Source organism: Lactuca saligna, chromosome 9 (genome assembly GCF_052625555.1).
Source record: "Lactuca saligna cultivar CGN05327 chromosome 9, ASM5262555v1, whole genome shotgun sequence".
In the NCBI taxonomy this organism is placed as follows: Eukaryota; Viridiplantae; Streptophyta; class Magnoliopsida; order Asterales; family Asteraceae; genus Lactuca; species Lactuca saligna.
Window position 1 is genome coordinate 14,222,977 of NC_136425.1, and position 8,667 is coordinate 14,231,643.

Here is an 8,667-nt window from a genome sequence, read left to right on the forward strand (position 1 = left end):
TAAAATCCATGTCCCTTAATTGTAAATTCCAATCAAAAAGTGTATCTCAAAAATCCATTACATCAAATAGTTATTCAAAAGATCAAAGTGTCCATGTCAAAATGCTAGAGAGTGCGTGTCGGCCCTTAATCTTAGATCCTAATGAACTTTAAACAACCAACAAACTGTAAGCTAATGCTTAATGACTTCCCCATAACATACCCACATACAATCATATAAATCCACATACGCCATGCAAACAAACGAACATGTAAGGATGCCACGAAAACCTCCACGGTCTTAATCTGGGTTCCATAGGAACCCCTACATGGTCTTATCCAACTGCAATGGGAACCCCCACATTGTCTTAACCATCTGCCATGGGAACCCCTACATGGTCTTCACAACCTGCCATGGGAACCCCCACATGGTCTTCAAATGAGTAGATAACACATTGATAGCACATCTACAAATAATCATTACAGCTAATTAACATAGGCCAACATTGGTGCCATATATATATATATATATATATATATATATATATATATATATATATATAGTGTTTGTTTAGTTCGACAATACATCACCAAGTCTACCCATGACTCGAAAAATAATATTCTCATTTTTACGGGTAGATGCTCACATCATGGGGGAGCGTGTGAGGCTCCATTATATCCAACATATTCTCTTGCCCGGTTTCTTGATTATTTATATCTTTATTGCATGGTCGATCAAAAATAGGGGAAGAATCATGAGCATCCATTATGATTTTATTATTCGACTTTTGATGTTAGAAACATTTGAAGACGGTGATTGATTTAGTAGTGTGATGTGACACTGATTTTTGATACTTATAGATCGAATTTTTGGCATTACTAAATGTTCTTTGGATTACGGTTATTTTGTTGGATTAGTTTCTAAGTCCATAACTATTTTGGTATGTACTTGACCCGATGGTGCATGGTCCTTTTGGGTTGCCTTCACCAAAGCAACTTGATAGGATGAATTATGGAGAGAAAGGATTAAATATGATTTATTAATGTATTATGAGAATAATATATTAAAAGAGAAATCATATTGTTAAATTAATATTAGTCAATAATTAATTGGTAATTACTTTTGTGACTAAAAGAGATTAATTAAACTTAAGGGACTGGAATTGTAATAGCATCCGGATTTGTATGCGCACATAGGATGTCTTACGACCAAAACCCATCATATTTATCTTCAGGCTCTACATTTTAGGAAGTCTCAATTGTAGTAGCATCCAGATCAGATCTTATGATTTCTCGAGTTTGGATTTGCGATATTTTGAAGATGAAGATTATTTTGGCGATGAGGTGTGACACTTATTTTTGATCTCCCGATCAAATTTTTGGCATTGCTTGACATGTCTTCGAACTCACATTATTTATCATTCAGACTTTACTTTTGGATGCTTTACATTTTCAACAGGTTATTCTTCAGATATTATTTGGTGCATTATGACTCGAGTTTGGAATATTGAAGAAATTTGTGTGATTCTATATTGTGCTCTTCGGTTCAACAGTCGAGAGAGAGAGAGAGACTATGAACATGATCGGTTTTTAGGGACCGATCACATTCAAATTTTTGGGTTTCATATTTTTATTTAGAGATTGGGTTCCTATGTATGCTCTTTGATGTTAGAGATTTCATTGCTAGATTCCGAAATCACGACAACTTTAACTTTTCTGAAACACTCCAGCACCAGACCAACCGGACCTTCCCGTTAGATGTTCTGCCTTTTATCACTACCTTACCCTCACAAATTTCGAGCATTTGGGGGGGGATATTGTTAGAGCATGAAAATGCTCGACAATGATGATTGTTTTATTTTGGTAGAATATTCTCTTGTATGAGAGTATATTCCCTCAACTAGTATATAAAGTGGAGGTGAGTGGTCACTTAATGTATGAGTGCACCATGTAGACTTTAGAGAGAGGGAGAGGGAGAGAGAGAGAGAGAGAGAGAGAGAGAAACTGTACGTGTAATATGAATACTATAAGTAACTAATGCAGTTTATGAAATATTTTTTTGAAAGAGTTTTGCTTACTTTAAGAAAACCTTATTTCATTTTAAAATGTTCTAAGCATCCTGTTGTGATATGTCTTCGAGCTTAACGACGTTCGTGCATTGTGTCGTCTGGTTAAGCCTGAGAATCACATCAAAGAAAGAGCTGACGTTAGTCGTCGTACGGAAGGGGGTCCCGGAACATGACTCTGATGTTAAAGTCAGTGGATGTATGAGGGAATTAGGGTTTTGATTAAGATAGAAAGAGAGAGAGGCGATCCCCTCTTCTAGAGAAGAAGGATCTCTTTTATACCTATCATTGGGGGAGCATGTCCCCGACAATACTTTTTGTCTTATATGGATCGTCCGGATGTGGGGACATCCTGTTGGCGTCCTAGCGGTTATCTGCTATTGGTGCAGAACCACCCAAGAGCAGTTCTCTGAGCGCTACACTTGTCGTTCTGGGGTGTGGCTGGTACTATTTTGGTCTGTTATGGGCCTTTTGCGTCAGAACGTCGGGGCCTAAGTAGTGGGCCGCAAGAGTGAGGGCTCGGGCCTAACATTTACATCGGGTAATGACCGTCAGCTAGGTTTCTCTTCAGATAATTGTCCTATTATCTTTGACGTATTCTTATAGGGATCCATTAAGAAGTCCCCTAGGCTAGTAAACGTTAGTATTAGCCTTGGGTAGCTAAGTTATTCTAGTTTAGACCAAGGCTCGTGTTCGGTTGACATGGTCTTGACGTCTACTGATGTGAAGGAGTCAGCTGCGCAGGCGGTTTCATTCTTGTGACCTTTTGAATTTCCCACCTCTCATTTAAAGCTTCCTTTATCTGAAACAATTTTTTTTTCTCTTCTATTCTTCAACTGCTTCTCCTTCTTCTTTGCTTCTTTTTTTTTCCTTTCTCATCGGCAGATAATTGACACTCCAGATAGTGGGATTGTGCCCTATCCAAGCGAGTTTGAAAATCTAAAGGAACGATTTGGTTTCCTTCTGGAGCATGGGGTGGAGTACCCTCGGAAAGAGGCTATTATAACTCGTCCGCCAGAAGGAAAGATCGGAGTCCTCGTACCTATCTTCAAAGTGGGACTCCAGCTACCAACGATCAATTTCTTCGACGACACCATGCGCCAGTACGGCTTCTCCATCCATGATCTGACTCCCAACGCTGTCAAAAAGATAGTCGGATTTGAGATGTAGTGTCAAGCCTTAGGGGTGATTCCCCAGTTCTGGCTTTTAAGTATTTCTTCAACTCATCGACCCTGTCTGGCGTGCACACATTTTCTCAATGGCGGGGAATCTACGCGTTCATCATAAATCAGAAGGTCCCCAAAAAGAACTGGAAAGATGAATGGTTATGGGTGAACCGTGATTTGGTTGGATATGGCTATTCTTGTAAGACCAACTTTACTGATCGATACCTGCCCTCTGGGGAGCCAGTGAAACTATGACCAATGCGTTGAAGACCATTTCTTTTAATGCACAAGACTGAGAAGCCCGTATGATGGATGTTGTTGGTATGTGTACCACCTTGAGGGCGCATGGAGCGATGTCACAGTTCTTCGTTGATACGGACTCTCCTCCCCCTCCCCTTGCTTTTGGTTTCTTTTGTTTTTGTCGGTATGTGTGTCGCCGGACTGTTGCCGGTATGAGTGCCACCTGGAGGGCTCTCCTCCCCCTGGGTTTGGTTTCTTTTATGTATTTAGGCCGATGATTTTGTCGATCTCCCTAATTATGTTATTTTGTGTTTTAGTTGTAGGTCGCGAGAGAGTTATCCAGTTCGATATGGTCTTAAAGGGTCGGTTCCAGGGATATTTTCAGCATTGGTAGGTGCCTTTAGTGGACATACTTCCTCCATCGATCAACGCCGATCTTGCCTTGACCCTTGCTAGGCTTGCTCATACGCTAGCGTTCAGATCCCAGGCCGACTAGGTGTTGGTTGACACGTCTTTTGGCAGAGCTTCTTGCGTTGATCCTTTTCCCACTGATCATGAATATGGTCCATTGACAAAGTTGGTGAGCAAAGAGATCTATTCGGCCTCTAAGCGGCGGTTGTCCAATCTGGACTCCCCGTTCTCGAGAGGTGTCGGTACTAGCTCTATTAGTCAATGCCTCCGTAAGAGGTGAAACGTGGAATTCCTGTTAGGGGAGTTTGACGTAGTTGTGGAAGTTCTCGATGATCGCCCGTCGAAACTGTTGGAGGGAACAAATAAAGAGGCGACTGAACAGCCGTATGAACCCAAGAAGGAGCCTGAAGATGCTACTACTCCCGCGGGGAGGGGGGATCTTTGGCTTTGTTTCATATGATATCTCTCAAGTTGCTCCTGATCAAGCTTTTCTTTTGACAAAGGATGGTAATGGTGTCGGTTCCTCCTTCGTTCATTCAGTAACCCCTGGTGTTTATGTGCCAGAATGGGGCCTTACTCGAGCCTCCCTTCTTACGTAGCATTTTGTTGCCTATGAGTGGGGTTGCCATGCCTTTCCTCCTGCTGCTATTAAGTCTTTGGAGCTTCTTTCTAATTCTCATATGTCCAACAGCCTTCAATATGTGGCAGCTCAATTCGTTCCCTATATAGTTGTTGCTACTTGGCGCTTACACCATGTTAGTTTAGGTTATGGTGAACTTTCATGTATTAGGGTTGAACGAGATGATTTAAGGGCGAAGATGATGGGGTTGGAGGGGGTAAAAATGTGCATTCGAGGGGCATTATGATCTGCTGGCTGGGGAGAAAATGTCTTTGGAGGAGCATGTGGCAACTTTGGATGGGGCAATGGATCGTTTTTCGAAGGAGGTCGAAACTTTGTTTGAAGAGAAAAAGGTGTAGGAGACTCAGGTGGAGATAGGGCGGAGCCAGTTAGAGGTTGAGGAGATAAGGAGAACAATGGTGGATGAGGATGTGGTGTGGCTCCTATAGAAGGGAATTATTCATGTTGTGGAACATGTGATTAGGTGTATGAAGGCAACGTGTATGGTTTCTGGGGTGGAGGGTGGTAAACAGGTGATTAGGGAGCAGATTGTCACCAGGAAGCTCATACTTGGTGAATCGAGTGTCCTTCTGGAACACACCCAGGAAATACACGCTGAGGTGAAGTCTTTTCTAAAGACAAATTTTGCCTCTTACCGTCGCTTTGGCAAGCTTGGCATGAAGGAACTTCGCCATCTATGTAGCAACCCTGATGTTGAAGGAGAACATCCCGAGGGTAGCACTTCCGGGGTTGGGCCTTCTTCCACCCCTCCTGGTATGTAAGTATGTAATTCATGCTCTTTTCCTTGTTTCTCAGCATTTGGGACGATGTTTGTGATATGTCTTCAAGCTTAAAGTAGTCTGTGGGTTGCGTCATCTGGTTAATCCTGAGAATCATAGCAAAGAAATAGTTGACGTTAGTCGTTGTCTGGGAGGGGGTCCCGGAACGAAACTCCAATGGTCTAGCCAGTGGATGTATGAGAAAATTAGGGTTTTGATATATATATATATATATATATATATATATATATATATATATATATATATATATATACAGAGAGAGAGAGAGAGAGAGAGAGATACGATCCCTTCTTCTCGAGAATAAGGATCTCTTTTATACCTGTCACCGGGGGAGCTGTCCCTGACAGTAATTTTTGTCATATCTGGATCGTCAGGATGTGAGGGCGGCCTATTGGTGGATCATGCACCACTAACAATTATCTGCTATTGATGCAGAGCCACCCAAGAGCAGCGCTTTGATCGCTACACTTGTCGCTATGGGGAGTAGTTGATACTGTTTTGGTCTGTTATAAGACTTGGCGTGAGAATGTCGGGGCCTAAGTACAGGGTTGTAAGGGGAGGGTCTGGGCCTAGCACTTACGCTGGGTAACAACCGTTAGTTAGACCGTTCTTTAAATAATTGTCTCCTTATCTTTGACGTTTTCCGAGAGGGATAGGTTAACACATCCTACTTGTGCATTCACATAAGATGAGAGACTTTGGGAGTCATTCATTATATCTACACGTGATTTTCTAATTTGAAGTAATTTTATTTCTATATTATCATCTCTTGCACAATGGAGGCTAGCTACCCCTTTGGGTGGTATATACATGGTGGAGCTTGGTACCTAGTTTGAATAAGGTGGGAGTGTAAAGTGTGCTAAATGTTCACTGCTTACTCATGCTCGGTTGTTCCGTTATTGAAGTCAAGTTGGAAGTGTAAGGTATGAAAATGTATGTTGTTTACACGTGCTTGATAGTAATCTTGGACCTTAAGATTTACTTTGGATTGGGAATAGAAGCGTATTCATTGCTTACTTGATCTTTGTTGTGCTATTCTGTTTTGAAGTGTTGAACTCTTGAACTTAGTAACTCACTGAACTATATATTAGTAATGTTAATTATGTTGGAATGGTTTGAAACTATTTTGACTTGAGATCATCGTTATCATCTAATACTCTTTAAGAGTCGGCTTCGGGTATGTTCACTAGACTTTTCATGTCTAACACTAGTATCTTGACATGTGCTAAGATTATATATTCATGGAGAAGGGTGATAGAGGAAAGCAATGATATTTAGAAGGTCATGTCTATGTATTTGTTTCCTTTATGAACTTATGTTTTTGACATTAAGTGTTACTACCTCACATTTTGAATAAACAGTGTAATTAAAACTTGAACCTTGGGACTATATTTCCGCACTTCATAAATAATAGACATTTATGAACTTCAAATTTTAACTATTTTTGAAATAGCCCAAGCGAATGACGTTTCATAAAAAAGTAAGTCAAAACAAAAATACATCCGAAATGCATTTTCTAAAAAAGTAAGTCAAAAATGTTAGATTTCGGCCGACTTTAAGTCACATTATGAGAGATCCAGTATACTCCGACATGTTTTTAATGTAACAAGGAACATGGCATTCTGGATTTTATGGTCATTTTCATAATCAACCAGAAGGTTGGTAATTTTCATTAACATTCCAATAACAAGTGGCCATAGTTGTAAATATCTCTTCAATTTTTAATCAAACGGTTGATATATGAGTTCTATGATATACTCATATAATCATCTTTGTCGTGAATCTGTATTAGGATATCAAATTATGAGGTTATTAAAGTGGTTTGACTTGGTGTTTTCATTGTCTGAAGATTAACGGATTGGACCCGAAATAAGTAACCGATCAAAATCGTGTAAGGAGACCTAACATGTTAATTTTAAGTAAATTGTGATGTAACGGCAATATTTGAAGACAGAAAAAGTAAAATTAAAAAACAATTTTTCTGTGGAGTAGAATATTATTTATAATCAAATGGATAGGATCATAGGAAGGAGAAGTTCTTGGGAATGAAAGGGTTGCTTTTGGCCACATAAACAATGCTTGGCCAGGCATATTTCGAGGTTGGTAAAACACCCAAATTTGTACGGATAATTCAAAGCTAAGTACAAGTCTCTATTGCATGTACGTTCTTCCTTTTCGGGTCATCTTCGGACTTTGTCATCTAGTGGTTACTAGGAAATGCCATGTTCACGGGTCAACATCAGAGTTTATCCATCCAAAATCGTATAAAATTTAGGTAACAAACAAACATACACTTTGGCTGATCGTTTATGGCTTTCATAAGGAATCAGGTCCAACTGTAAGTCAAACTTTTACTGGTGTACAAGGTAAATAAATGAATACAAGTTGACGTGAAAAAGTTACTAAACGTCTTAAAAAGTTAATATTGGCTTTTTTGGTTAGCAAGTTGTTTTTTATAAAGATTTATGTGTATCATACCATAACAACTATCCTTTAAAGGAAAAATAAAAATAAAAATAGAGAGAGAGAGAGAGGATGATGATGATAAAGCATTTCTTGGTAGGATTATTTTTTTCTAGAAACTTAACGTAAAAGCACAAAAGTGTTTTCGAAAAAGTCCATATACCCATTTGTCCTTATGGTTTATATTTTATACATTAGTCTTGTCTAGGGAAGAAATTAGAGAGAAGACAACCATATATAAAGTTAACGATAGTTAGGTGACTTTATATTCGGTTTCAAAAGTCACTTTTATTCGATGTTCTAAAAAGTTTTTCGCTGTGGTGTTTTAAGGCTTCAATGCTTGTTGTCAATATTTAATATAACGTCATCTTAAGTAATATATGTATATAAAAATAAATATTAGTAGAAAATACATATAAAATTATTAATTATATTTAAAATTATCGTCTTAAATCACACGTTACAAACGATATGGCTCGTCACGGCTCATAAAACCTAAGGTTTCACATTGCTATTAAGTCATACTTAACGTTATTTTGAACCTTACTTTTATTGCATCAACAATCCATACCATATACGAAATATAACAATCCATACCATATACTTTCTATGATATTGTTTTATGTTTTGTGCCTAACACATAAGGTGCCCTTAACACCCTCCCTCAAAGACGTAGACTTGATGATGATAATCGTAGATGTTTAAGCCTAATGATGTAGACATCGATTCTGACTTCTGATACCATGTAGGATATATATATGAAGGGAAGTGATTCGTACATAACAGTTTTTTGTCATACATAACAATTAATGCATTATATAGTTGTACAATACAATATTTTAAAATATCAATTGTTGTGTATGAAGAAAAATTGTTGTGTACGAATCAGCTCCCCATATATGAAGTGTGTTTTTATAAATACTA